Raw genomic sequence first — 14,878 nt, forward strand, 5'->3', positions numbered from 1 at the left:
CCCAGAAAGTCAGACTCTTCACTCTCCCACTGTGCTGTTTCTACTCTATCATGATGTTGAAGAGATTTTCCTGATCCCTGCTTCCCAAGCTCTAATGCATTCTACATAGAGGTCAGCACCTTAGATTTATTCCCTATCATGGTGTAAGTGACCTTGTGAGAGGTAGCCACAAAAGTTGTAGCTTAGTATAAATGACTTTTATCATATTCATTCCATAGTATGGTTTTGGCAGAAGAAGGGGAAAGCATGGAGCCTCTATGGGGTCAATAAGCAAGGTTTTACCAAAATAAGAAGTGTTGAGATAAGAGAACCTAGGGACACTACAGGCCAACTTTAGGGCCCTTCAGTGCAGAACACTTGTGTGTTCTGCCTTCTGTGGCAGGTCAGACAGGAAAAAATTTCCTCACTCAAGTTTTGTTTCTACTTGGATGGTGTCATTTCTATGGTGCTGTGGTGAATATGGTTCTTCCAGAGGCCAGACGCTCCTTAGAGGAAGGACAACATGGTGACGAACTCCTCAAACCAGTGGCCCTGTAAGGCTGGGTCTCACCCTAATCCCTGGCCCTCACAGTGTTCCCAGAGTCCTGCCTAAGTCATGTATGGATGAATGTAGGTCAGATAACAGGAAACACTCTATACTCAGCTCCTGGGGAAGTCTCAATGACTTTGAGTAACTTCACCGCTTGAGGTCTTAGATTGACAGACTCCCCAGGGGACAATGTCAACTGGACCACAAGGAAAGACTACTGCACAGAAGCATTCTCACCTCCTCTTTCAAGATGCAGCTAAGTGCAGGAGAAAGAAATCATGTCTTTAGGTCAGAGATGATGCTGACACCCTTGAACATATTAAAAATCGGCACCCAGGCATTAGGGGCAAGCAGCAGCATGCCTCTGGGGACAGTGGCCCTTCCAGGTGGGGCAGATGCCTTGTTGCAATTCTTAATCACTTATTATTTATTAAGAAAAACACTTTCTGATCAGGAGAAGGTCATGTTCCTCCTCTTTGAGCCTTTGGCTAGAGGACTGCTCCTTTTTAATGATAAGGCAAGAACCAAATGAGAGGAAAGGAGAGTCATTTCAATGAGACAGGCTTTCCAGCCCCAAATGTTTGAGGGGATACAGAAACAGAGTGTGATGGTCCTTCTGCCATGGTAGTTGGAGTCTAACAGTTCCTTGGACAATGCAGGCATCAGTATCCTATCACAGCCATGAGGAGCCTCTGCGCTATACCATGCTCCTAATGACATCTAGCATGGGGAGAGCCCTGGACTAGAGTCTGAGCTCTCTCCCTGACTCCACCTGTAGCATCTTGGGTGGTCCTGGAGAGGCCCTTTCTCTGAGCCAGTTTCCTCCTCTGTAATATGGAAGCAGGGGGTCATGCCCAATTTTCTCCCGGGCTATTTGGAGGACCCACTGGGAATTAGAAATGTGTCTGTAGCATAAATCTGAAGATCCAGGCTGGCTGCTCCATGGGTAGCTGGGAGACTTTGACTGAGTCTTCACACTAAGTCCTTTCTTAAGCACCTGCCTTGCAGGGCCCACTATCCTCACTAGGTCTCCATGTCCCCATAAAAATGGAGATCTTGCCTGCCTCATTGATGAAGGTCAAATTGTTCCCATTCCCCTGATTTATTTATAGTTCACCTGGATTGTCACCTGGCTTCATTCCTGTCCTCCAATTTCCTTTCTCATCAAGCCAGTCTGCATGCCACTCCCCAGGTACTATGCCTCAGTGTCCAATCCTGTTACCTCCACCCAGGGAAGCCTCACTATCTGCAGACATGAGTGCACACTGCACAGCATGGTCACACTAGGGGCCCCTGGCCTGGCCATCCTTGCCCCCACTGCTCCCATTCTGGCCGAAGGCACTGCCTCCCACAAGTCAGCTCCAGGGTCTTACCTCCTCATATTTGCCCGCAGGGGCTTATCCTCCTCTACCCCCACAGACCACAACTTCCCCTCCACCTTGCTGTCCTTCAGGTCTCCTCTCATATATAATTTCTACCCTCAAGTTTCCTTCCAACCTTCCAACAGGATGTGATCTCTTCCTTTCTGACCCCACTTTGTTTCCACTGCTGTCCTTGACTTGTATTACAATCTTTGGTGAATTTGTGCTATTCTTCTTACGGTCCCATGAACTCAGTGACAATCACATCTAGTAGTGGGCATTTTGTCCCCAGGGCTTGGTGTAGTGCCCGGCCTCCAGGGTTGCCCAGTTAGTATCTGCAGAATGAGTAAATAGGTGGGGTGAAGCAGGGTAGGGGGTAGGTGTTGCAGGGCTGAAGCTTACATAAATTTGATGATATCTTCAAGGAAAAAGGATGCAAAATTATGGATAGAGAGTTAGATGCAGGGCTCTGGAAGGGCAAGCTTCCTTAGCTCAGGGTCATTTGTCCTCTTAGGGCTGGGGATGGAGGGGTCCCTGACTGATGGTGTTTTCCAAGGCCAGTGCCCCACCCCAGCCTCCTGCATCCCACAGCACAGAGGAAGCATGGTGGTGGTGTCCTCTGATTTTGGTAATGGGGATGGAGGGAGAATGGAGAAAAAGTAGCAAGGTAAAACAAAACAAAAACACAGAGGCAAGATCCCCCCACCCTCTCTGCTGAGGGCTTTATCTCTCTGCCCCCAGAGTGTTTGGACTAAGTGTCTTTATCAAAGCTTCTAAATTCCACCCTCCATTTGGCAAGTCTTCCCACCCCACCCCCTGCTCAACAACCCCTTCCCCTGCTTCCCCTCCTCCTTCCCTCACTGCCTCCAAAATCAATTTTCAGCAAGAGCAGCAGGTTCCGCGCCATCTGGGGCTGCTGGCAGCCTCCGCAGGCTGTAAGCAGCTCAGTCTGTTTCCCTTAAACCAGCCCCCGAATTTCTCTGCCATCCCCAGCCTGGTCTTCCCCCTCTTCTCTCCGGCAAGGAGGAGGGGGAGGGTTGGTTCCGGACCCACGTGCTCCTCTCCTGAGGGGTCCCCCATCCCTGTAGCTCGCCCCTGGGTGGGGTTGGGGGGGTCGGAGCTGTGCTGGCCCAGGCAGCCAGACAGCAGTCATGGGCCATTTCCCCACCTGTGGGGAAGGACGGATGCGTTAATTGGCAGGAAGAGCACAGAGTGGAGGAAGCTGGAGCCATGCCAGATTCACAGAGGCTCACTTTTCCTCACCTGAGCCTGGTGGAAGCTGTGTGACTCCATCTTGGAGAAAGCACCATTAGACACGCAGTGCCGATTTCTCTCTGCCTGGGGGTGAGGAGGGGAAAAGAGAAAACCTCCTTATCTTCTCTATGCTTTATGGGAGGCGTTTTTGGTCCAAAGCCCCAGGAAGGAGTATTCTGCAGAGCAGAGAGCTGTGCTGGAATATTTCTGGTGTTTTTTTTGCTCTGGAGATAGGAACCAGCCCAGGTTACTTCCTTGAGTCTCCAATATACACCTCACTCTTACCCCCCACACCTGCTCAGATATGTTTCCACCTTCTTCCTGCTTTCCCAAGCATTTCATAGCCTTTAGGCAGAAAAGAACATCTTTAGGTGACTCTTACTTGCATGAAGCTCCCACCAGAACTCTCTAACACTGCTCTCCAGTTTCCTATGTCTCCCTTGCCCTTCTTAGGAAATCTGCCAGAATCTTTCCTCTTTACTCCTTTCCTGGAGGCCATCAGTTTATCCAGAAACACCCACAAACTTAATATGATACCAGGAAAATAGAGGTAAAGGAAAGGAATATTAGGTACACAGCATTGCTTCTGGAACTTTCACTGAATGACTGGAAGATCCAAGACCTGACCCCAGATCTTTTTTTTTTTTTTTTTAATTTTTAAAATGTTTATTTATTATTGAAAGAGAGAGAGAGAGAGCATGAGCAGGGGAGGGGCAGAGAGAGAGAGAGAGGGAGACACAGAATCTGAAGCAGGCTCCAGGCTCTGAGCTGTCAGCACAGAGCCCGATGCGGGGCTCGAACTCAAACTGCGAGATCATGACCTGAGCTGAAGTTGGATGCTTAACCGACTGAGCCAGACAGGCACCCCTCTTTTTTTTTAAGTTTATTTATTTATTTTGAGAGAGAGAGAGAGAGACAGATAAATAGACAGGGAGAGAGAGAATGTGAGCATGGGTGGGGCAGAGACAGAGGGATAAGGAGAATCCCAAGCAGTCTCCACACTGTCAGCACAGTACCCAATGTGGAGTTCAAACCCATGAACCCTGAGATCATGATCTGAGCTGAAACCAAGAGTTGGATGCTTAACCTACTGAGCCACCCAGGTACGCCCTCACCCTAGATCTTCTGATGAAAGGGCTAATACTATTCCCATTCTGGAAATAAGAACAGACTCCCAAGAGAAGCTGGATGGAGCAGTAGTGCCATGAACAAGCACTAGGATGGGAGGCAGGAGAACAGGGTGCTGGGTCTGTCTCTTTCACTCTCTCTGTGATCTTGGGAAATTCACACCCCCTTTGAGCCTTGGCAGCCTCCCCTGTACTATAAAGTGTTGGCCTTGACAGCAAATTATCTTTATTTTCTTAGCACCAAGCAGAGTACTGACCATAGTACAGGTACTTGCTAAATGTCTCAGTGAGATCCTCCTGCTCTGAGGTTCTAGGAAGGTAGTGACCCCCTCCACAGTGCCTACCATGAAGCAGGTGGTCAACAAATAAGAACTTCTGCAAGTTAAATGTCATGTGGTTATAGAAAACCAGTGGGATGTGTTTTGAAGTAGTGATGCATTTTACAAATTATAATCAGTTACTCTGGTTGTTATAGGGGGATAGATTCCAAGAACAGCAGAACAAAGATAGCCTTAGAGTAAGAGGATACCAAGGCCACTGGGGGAGGGACAAATGTACTATTTCTCCTTCTACTGACTCTCTGCCCTCCACTCTCCACCCTTGTGTAAATCTCTGTAATAGACACTGAGCAGAGGATACAGAGATTTTCACAACACGGCTCCAGACACCAGGTCTCTCATACTCTCATGTGAGATGAGGATTCCCTTTTATGGTACTAGCCATTGCTCTCTGAGCAACACTGCAGAGGGATTGCTGGGTGTCCTCCAGATGCCCCCTTCACTTGCCAGGATTATCCTCACATTCCCCGAGCACAAGATGGGCTGGATTGAGGAATCCGATCACAGCACAGTCAGATTCCTAGGGTAATTGAAAGAACATTCATAGAGGTCAGTCCAGGGAAGTTCAATAGTCTTTTGAGAAAGTCTTTGGGGGAGGCAGCACTGCTCTGAGGGAAAGAAAGTGGAAGGTGCAGGTGGGTCACATAGCCCAGGCTCAGGTTCAGACTCAGTGGGGGCAGAGGGACCGACTGTCCTCCTCTCTCTCCATGAAGGCCAGAGAATTTCTCTGCCCTATAACTTCCAGGGGAATCATTAATCAAATTGCCATTCCTTCCCCCCCCCTAGATGATTGACACATTTGTCTTGTTACCACATGTTTTCAAGATGCTTTTCCGATATTTGTTGTCTTCTAATTTTCCCCAAAGCTTGTGGCCAATATAGTCACCCTGTGGATCCTGCTATAATGCTATAACACTGGGGACTTGGGCTGTAGGGAGGGAAGAGCAGATCTCAGAATGGCAAGCTAGGGAGAGTGGACAGTAAAACACAGACAGTCAAAAATACAGCATTATTTTGGTCCTCACATAGGACATTTCAGTGTCCAGAGCTTCATTTAGGTTCAAATAACGACTATCCCTTAAAATTATATAGTATTTTATATTTTCAGAGCACTTTGACCTGCAGAATGATATTTGCCCTTGACAAAAACTTCTCTGTGCAATAGACAAGGGAGCTACTATTATCCTCATTTCAATAGACAAGGGAACTGAGAAAGACAGAGGTTGCATGATTAGTCCAAGGCTAGCTGGCTAAGCAGTGCAGAAGCAATGGCTAGGCAAGAGGCTTAACTTTCAGCTTTGAAACTTTTCTTGATGTTTGCCATGTAACATTGCTCCCTATACAACTGTTTATTACACACACACACACACACACACACACACACACATTTAATTGATTCACTTTAGGAAACTGCTAGGCCAGGAATTGTCTTTGTAACTTTTTGGTCTATTTGGATCATGTTTATCTCTACACATGACATAGGATAAAAATGATAATGGCCAGCCAGAATTTTTGAGTGCCTATAAACATTGTCACTAATACAGTCTTCCATTGAGGCAGGTTCATGGAAACTTGTCTAATGTTAAAACAACCAGTCCAAGGGCACCTAGGTGGCTCAGTTGGTTAAGCGTCTGGCTCTTGGTTTCAGCTCAGGTCATAATCTTGTGGCTTTGTTGATTCAAGCCCTGCATTGGGCTCTGCACTGACAGTGTAGAGCCTGTTCGGGATTTTCTCTCTCTCCATTTCTCTCTGCCCTTCCCTGACTTATGCTGTCTCTGTCTGTATATCTGTCTGTCTCTCTCAAAAACAAAGAAAACCACTTAAAAAAATAACCAATCCAAATCATATAGTAGGTATGTGGAAGAGAAAGAGTGCATGACCAGCTTTTATTCACTTCAAATGCCACACAGCACAGCCTCTGGAACTTGACTGGTGCAGTACTCCCATAGCGTGTGTCATTATTTGGGGGTTCTCAAAGCCTCAACACCATTATTTAGGGGTTCTCAAAGCCTCAACACCATGAAGCTACAGAATCCTCACCATCTTTTCTCTTCCTTTGTTTTGGGTTCCAAATTGGATTATGGACCTAGAGCATTCCTTCACTTTGAATCCATCTTACCTCTCTTGAGGACTAGGTGGCTCTGGTAAATGTGTTTAGAGAGCACAAAATTGCACCAGCTCAGCTCTCTGCCTTAGCAGACAGAGTACTACAACAGAAGGTTGGGGCCAGGCCAGCATGTGGCCATCACCTATCCAAGGGCCACCTCTGTCAGCCCAAGAATGCTCTAAGTAGACAGTCTTATGAGATGCCATCTGACAATCAAGGAGGAGTGTGAGAAAAGTATCATTACTGGGATGCCATGATGACCTGGCCTTAGGCAGCCATATCTTCTGGGCTCCAGGACAACCTGGAAGTCTTGAAGGCCTTAGAACATGATAAATGCCCTTTCCCAGGGCAAGTGGGAGAGCAAAGCACAGGTTCCTTCAGCAGCCATTAGGTAAAATGCCTAATTCCCCTTTAGAAGTATTGTGCTAAGTAGGAAGTAGGTTTACTTGATTAAGGAAAAACAGAAAGTTAACCCAATAAGTTATTTTCTTTGAGAAGGCTGCAGCACCCATGAAAAAATGCTACTAAAGACTACAATCTTTTCCTGGCTTCCTCCTCACTGAGTCCTTCCTGTTCCCACTAAAACAGGAGGAAGACCATCTTGCCCACATGAGCTAGAAAAGTGACACAGGTGGTCACTGTGGGAATTCAGAACATGATCGGTCAGGAAGGGCTTGAACTTAAATCTACCATGTGGATCATACTTCCAAACCTTGAGCAATGAGAACAGACTTGAATTCAGGGTTAAAAATTTCAGTCTTGGAGAGAGTGCCTCCATGTCCCCTTATTTGTTTTAAGGATTTTAATACATTAATTTTATCTCCATGGCTTGTTAGTAAATTCCTTAATTGTCAGAAAATTTCTCAAATTTCTTTTGTGTCTCCCAACTCCCTAGCAAAATGCAGACCAGGTACATAGAGGTAGCTCACATGGAGGTTTCTGAGGGTCGAAGATGGAATAATGGCAAAGACAAGAATGGCCTTGGGGAAGTCCCCTCAGTGCCTTCTCTGAGTCTTTGCTTTCTCACTGTAAGATGGAAATCTCTCTTGAAGTTCCCTCTGGCTCTAGGCAGTTTGCTTCCTTGGAGAAAAGAGAGTGTGCCATCAAAAAAAAAAAAAAAGAAAGAAAGAAAAAGCACTGGGCTTGGAGTCAGATGAGCCATCTGAACTCCTGCAGTGTCACTCAGTAGTAAGTCTCTCTGCATCTCAGGTTCTTTACTGGTAAGAGGGGAACGACAATACAGGCCTTCCTTACTTCCTAGGGTTGTTGTGAAATATAATTTAGGCATCAACTATGAAAAAATCTCTAAATCATACATCTAAACTCACAGGGAAGTAGCCACTTATAGTGGAATGGAGTCCATGTGAAGAGGACCCCACAAAGTTAAAGAACTGCACTGAACAAACAAAAAAAAAAAAGGTGGCAAGTTCAGATGGTATGGCGTGGGAATGGGCAAGAGAAGAGCAAGAAACATCTTCCATGTAAACAATGCAAGCTTCAGACTTCTTGGCTGTTAGTTACACGAAGAGACCAAGAGACTTGTAAACCCATCTGCTGCACCGTGGATGATTCCATATGGTTGAAATCTGATTCTAGATCTTGGAGAGTGGGTTAAGTAGATGCAGTCATGCAGGAGCACTGTGAATAAAACAATGGGAAGGCTCATTTGTATCCTTCTATACCATTTTCAAAGCACTTGTACATACATTACCACATTTAATCCTTATACCCATGTGAAGTAGGCATTAGGTTCTTATTTTTCAAATGAAGAAACCAAGACTCAGGGAGGTTAAGTCATTTGCTCAGAGTCACACATTTAATAAACAAAGCACCTTAACTAAGGTTTCCTGACCCCGAATTCTTTGCTTCTTCCAAGTTTAAGGAAAATCTGCTGTTATACACCTAACTGGATTGACTGGAGGCAAAAATCAAGCTCTTTTAGATTATTGGTAAAGAAGGACTTTTGTCCTCCTATCATACTAGTCCACTTTATTGCCTACACACAAAACCTTCGAATATTTTCAATATTAACTCAAGTAGATTGCAACACAAATTGTAAAGATGTTTAGAATTAACTCATGAATTTAAAGTCATAGAAGAATTATTGCCTCTGATCCTAGGCGTGCACCAATAGGACCAGCCAGACAAGGGATATGCATATAGTTTGACCAGAATCACGGAGCTTTAGAGGAATTCTAAGCCTATGTGCAAATGCAGTGTCTATTCCTCAGTATGGACAGTGTCCCAAGGCAGACCCCCATCCATTGTTTAAGGTGTTTTACCAGGACATTGCCTGCTGGCATAACATGTCTCTCTACCTTGGATGTGTTTGAAGATAGGCATTGCCTATGCTAGAGTAAGGCCCTCTGTGTTCTGGAAAACATATGGGGAAGTTAATTGGTGCTTGGCTGAATGTCAAATATAAGTCATGAGGACAGTCCCAACATCAGGCCTCCTCTCTCACGTGCCTCAGCACACACCCATACGCTTCATGGGCTAATTCTGGGTAGAGTTGGTTGTGGTTTGTTCCTTTGAGCGAGAAGAATGGCCTTAAATAGTGTTATGAGATTCTGCTATACCTGTTTCTCCTTAGATGTAGGGAACTCAGTTGGCATCAAGATGAATTTAGGCTCTCCCTTCTAGAAACCCCACCATATGTTTCACTTAGCTGTGTTCAGTGGATTTACCTAACACATAGCAGATCCCTGCCCTGTGCCTGTGAAGTTTTCTTTCCCAACTGAGGGGCTCTATCCCTGGTTTATTTGGTAATGCCTGGAAAATCACTCAAGATCTTTGATCTTGATCCCAAACTCTCTCCAAAATATCTAGAGAATGACCATCATCCCTACTTCTTCACTCAGCTTCTGTGAGGACTAATAAAATACTGGGCAATTATTTTGAATTGGATGTTCCAATTAATGGAAAAAAATCAATGAGGTATATAATCCAAGAAAATATCTCATCCAGAAACAAAGAAACAACAAATCAGCAAGGTATATGTGCTTATAATGTTTTCAGTTCAGTGCTAAATATAGTGTGGGACACAAAAGACATCTAAGACATAGTTTTTGTACCAAGGGATTTATAATCAAGTTGTAGAGATAATGACTCAAGTGATATCTAAAAAGTAATAGGACATATTGTATTTTTTTTTTTTACCCAAAACTTGTACATCTAAACGAGATGCCATCTTGAAATAATTGTCTTCTAAAATTATTTACTCATTCCATTGGTGCTTCTGTAGCTCCAAACATTTCTGGCATCCTCTTTAGTTTGCTGGTGAACATGTTTGAAAGGGAGAGTTGGCACCCACCTCCCAGGAGAAAGAATCTCTGCTGTCAGTCTTCCACTACAAAGAACATGGACTGGGGGTTAGATTAGTGGGTCCAGGTTATCAGCTTCTGGCTTCTGAAAGAAACACCTGGTTGCTTGGAGGTATCAGGTGATCTAGGAGGGAAAATACAAAATGGAAAGGATTTGTTTCAGGAGACAATAGGAGCCCAGGATCAAAGGGTCTGGGAGGCACCAGCAGGCCTGAGAGCAGGTGAAACTCAGCAACACACACCCGGTGTCGTTTTCTAGCAGAGATTCCCGATTAGCGGAAGCAGTTGGAAAACAATTGGTAAATGGAGAGAGTGTTCTCTTTCTTCTGTGCAAACCTCCCGACCCATAAGCCTTGCAATTTGTGGTTCCAGTGGGTGTGGTGCCAGACTCTTTTGCAGAAGGACAAATTCCTGACTGAGATCTAAAAATGAGATGACTACCACTTATTTTTCTGTTGACTTGAATCCCTCCTTCCTCCCCTTTATTTTCCCAAGAAAGGCTGCTCTTTAAAGATTTATCTGATCAAATTTCAAGAAAGTTCAGTCCATTCTTTATTCCCACTTTGGATAATAGCCTGGTTAAATTTTAACGTTAGGCTGACTAACTCATGCCCTGTATTCAATTCAATGGCATATACATTTATTGAGCAACTATCCTACAAAGGCACAGACGTGCATGTATCATGAAAGACATCACCACGAATAAGTAAGGATCCACATTTGCAAAGATCTCATTCTCTAATTATGGAGAAAAAAACAAACAACTCTGCAATAACTGTAGTACACAGCTGAGCATGTTAAATATAAATGAGAAGTTCAAAGAGCTATGGCATTTTAAAATGGGAGAGACCTTATATGCACGGGGACAACATGGAGCAAGAAGTCTACAAGGTGGGGTGACAGTTTGAAGGATGTACAGAATTTTTCTATCAGAGAGACCCATGGTGGCCTTTCAGGAGGTGGTTGGGATGTATGGGATATGGCTGATGTGGGAAGTTTCAAAGTATGGGAGGAGGAGTAGAGAAAGATGGGTTTGGAAGGGTAGAATGGGTGCAGATTTTTGAGGCTTTGAATGTCAGTCAAGGTTTTCCATAAGGCAGTGGGAAATCTTGGAAAGCTTCTAAGCAAAGGAGTGATATGACCTGAGTGCTGGGTTTGAAGAATGTACTCAGGTAGCAGTAAATAGGATGGACTGGAGGGGAAGATGTAGAAGAAGGCCATTGCAATAACCTGAGGATAGGGGGTCTGTTTGGGGTGGCTGCATACTTTGGAAGAAGATGGTGGGGATGAGGAGGGTATGGCAGCAACTTCCTCTGTGTATATCTTAGTGCAGTCCCTGGGCTTTAACGACTTCTGATACGATGGTTTGTGGAACCAAATAGAATGGAGTTTAGAGCTGTGCTCTGTTTTTGATTTTCTGCCTCAGTGACTGAGTTAATAACAAACACTGAAAGCCTGACTCCAGGAAGGCCTTACGTACTGGGGTCTTCTCAAATCAAATTCATCTGCTTTCTCAAAGTGGGTATCTTGAAACCATAGGGGTCTTGTTTTTTTTTAAATATCGACTGAGCCCTTTTCTTAAGAGCAAAGGACTAGATGACAAGAAAAATATTAGAAATTTGAATTGAGAGACTAGACCATAGACTATAGCCTGGAAGGAAGGGAGGGAGAGTTTTGGAAAAGCAGAAAAGGATTTCTAGAAGAAGAAAAAATGTCATCGGTTAAAAAGGTCATCATCTACATCCTTCAAAACCTAGGTTGTGGACCATTCAGAAGTATGGGAACTGAAGACCTATAACAGCAACAATAACTGGAGGTGACAATTTTCTCTGTTAGATAATTTCCCAGGGATAGACACATATTGCAAGATAATTCCACATGGGAAAAAGGGTGGGCGTGTGTGTGTGCATGCTCACACAAATGGCACAAACATGTGGGCTTTATATTGCTTCCCAAGTTTGTTGCTACTTAACTCACCACTTTTGATAGCACAGTGTTCTAGGGAGCTTTTTGGAGTCTGTCCCAGGAAAGACTCCCTTTCTCCACTACTTCTGGTGATATTACACTGTTTCAGTTCTGAGACAGTGAGTGACAGAAGGGCCTGCCCATCTCCCAGGACTAATTTACCAAAACCTTTCTTCTGACTTGCATGTCAAGGGTTGTCTTGAAACATGAAATCATTAGAACAAGAAAAAGAGAGATTTATTTCATGCAGTAGAGTTTTTTTTCCTTGTTCTGAACAAAGTTCCCTATGCCTAGTGCTGGGGCTATAAGGGGCTTACAATGTTTAGGAAGAACAATGCTAACTGCTACATCAGATAGCTCCTGACATAACGTTACTGAAAACATTTATTCCTTGCTTAGGTAATAGTCTGATAATTGTGGGTCAAGAAGCTTCTCCATTTTCTAACTGATACATGTGACATACCTGATAAATGTGGCATATGAGGCATCCAAGGACACCATGGAAGAAAGAGCTGGAGGATGTTTCGAAGGGCAGGCCTCAGGTGGCTTGTATCTCTGGTCATATTTCATTAGCCAGAAGCCAGTCAGCTGAGGTTGGTGTCAACCAGCAAGGCTGGGAAACATGGAGGAGCACACAGATCTTGGTACTACTGAGCTTTTGTTCAAGGGCTTTGTCATGGTCAGGTGACACCCAGGTGATCTGCAGGGCACATTCACCATGCTGGCTTTGCATTCACCCAGCATTCATTTCCTGTTGTGCTCAGGAGAATAAATGTGAATGTTTTGTTAAAACCCTGATGTTGGATCTTTGCTGGTCCTGGATGTGGAATGAAGCTTAGAATTCTCACTGTGGGGTCTGTGCTCTTGGTGGTGGGGGGAAGGGAGATGGAGAGAGAGAGACAGAAACAATGGGAGGTGAGGAATGCAGGGGCAGCTGAAACATTGCCTCATGGTGTCCCCAGATTCCAGTACGGCATCACTGGCTTCCAGAACACCCGTGTGACCTCACTGGATTCCAGTCTCTATATTTGTTCACCACCAGTGCCTATTACTGTAAATAATTGAAAGGAATATAATAGGGTGAGAATTATTGTTGCCTCCCCCTTTGCCTTTCATAAAATCTTTTTATATCAGAGGGGTCTGGCCCCAGCCACTCCTAGCTCTATAATTAGTTCTGGGAGCTGTGAGGACTGACATTCAGTTAATGACATTTCATGGTTCAATCTTGGGGTCCCTCAGGCCTTTTAGTCTTAGTTGGAGGAAAGGACTGAGGTTATAGGTGGCCCTGGGTAATTTGCAGTAATCAGACGTGGGTCTGTCAGTGGGATCCTAAATGTGACTAATGAGAAAGTAAGGCCCCAAACCTGGTATGCTGATCAGAGGGCCCTTCCCAGCCTCCTCACTCCCCAAGCAGATGAGAATGATTTGGGTTTCATTAGTCACAACTGGTGTGTTTTCACTGTTTTCATTCATTTCAGCCTTGGTCATCACTCTGCCATCCAGATTTCTTGAAGCTAAATCGTCTCTGCTTGGGACATCACCACAATTCTTGAAGCCGTCTAGACGGCAGGGAATCTTCAAGGCCCCTGTGGTGGCTCTGAAGTACGTGGATGTGGGGCATGGGCACATAGCTAGGCCCATGGTGGGCAACATCACCTAGTGAAAGAAGAGCAGGAGAAGATCATGAGACCATGATCTTCAGAACTAAGGCCCAAAGACATTAAGTGACTCGCAAGTCTGCTCTTTCCCATCCATCTTCTTCACACCCCACCATATTATCCCCTCCCTCTCTAAGATTTGGATGCTTTATCTGAGCTGCCAGGCTAGTGCAGTGGCACTAGCCTGACTTTTCACTTGTTCTTCCCTATGCCCTTCCCCACTTTGTCCTGCTAAATATCTATCCATCCCTGATAGCCAGTGCAATGATTTCTTCTCTTCAAAGTCTCCTTGACCTGTCTTTTCTAGGCTGAGTCAACTACTCCTTTCTTTGTGCTATTACAGCCTCTTATGCTTAGCTTTGGTACAGAGATAATCACACTATGATACAACCATGTATTAAGTGTCTTTCTCCACTAAGCTGTGAGCTTGAGCAAATGAACTCTGTCCTCCTCATTTAGTATCATCAGAGCCTGGGATGATTTAGGTACATGGTAGCTTCTCAATACATGTTTCCTAAGTGAATAAATGCATTAAAAATGTTTACCCTTTCCTTAGGCACAAAGATAACCCTAAGATTGAGAAAGACAACAAATGCAGAATGCTTGGGATGCTTTAGAAAAAAAGGGGGGTCACTAATCAAATATTATTTTAAGACTTCAAGCCTCCATTTGTCCTTAACTCCCAGGAAAGCTGTGGAGGACAGACAATTGCAGTCCCACGCAAGGCCCCTTCTCTTGTTTTCTACTATCTATGCTGAATCAGAAGAGGGGGCAAGAGTCTTCTCACTGGGGTTGCTGTAAAATAATACAGTCTCCAAGGCTGAGAAGTCCTGTGACCAGGGTAAACCACACTCCACCTCGTCATTAAGCTATTGTGCTTGGATATTAATAGCCTTGGGCAGTGTTGTCTGTGTGGGCAAGTGCTGCTTTTTCTGAGCTGTGTAAGCCCCCATCTCCCAGAGACAAAGTGCTCCACAAATAACCACAGCATGTTCTGAATTCCTCTGGGAAGGGAGCCCTGGGGATAATTAACAGGGCAAGGAGGAGCAAGGGCTCCGGACCCGACACCCACCCCCAACATCTCCTGGCAGCCCAGAGCCCAGATTAGGGGGCTAGCTGGGGGCTAGATGAGAAAGAGTCTGGGTAGGTGGAGAAGGTCAGCAGTCCTGAATTGACATCCTGGCTCTAAAAGTCATTGGCTGGAGATCTCAAACAA

General features: G+C 45.0%; 1 long non-coding RNA gene across 1 annotated transcript; it reads right to left on the minus strand.

The window, feature by feature from the left end:
- Positions 1–8,126: 8,126 nt before the first annotated feature.
- On the minus strand, positions 8,127–12,963 carry LOC122225544. The gene is made up of 3 exons (XR_006205235.1): positions 12,468–12,963; positions 10,030–10,163; positions 8,127–8,354 (listed from the first exon to the last, which is right to left on the minus strand). It is a non-coding gene; the product is annotated as an uncharacterized LOC122225544 (long non-coding RNA).
- Positions 12,964–14,878: the final 1,915 nt, after the last annotated feature.

Source organism: Panthera leo, chromosome B4 (genome assembly GCF_018350215.1).
Source record: "Panthera leo isolate Ple1 chromosome B4, P.leo_Ple1_pat1.1, whole genome shotgun sequence".
Classification (NCBI taxonomy): domain Eukaryota; kingdom Metazoa; phylum Chordata; class Mammalia; order Carnivora; family Felidae; genus Panthera; species Panthera leo.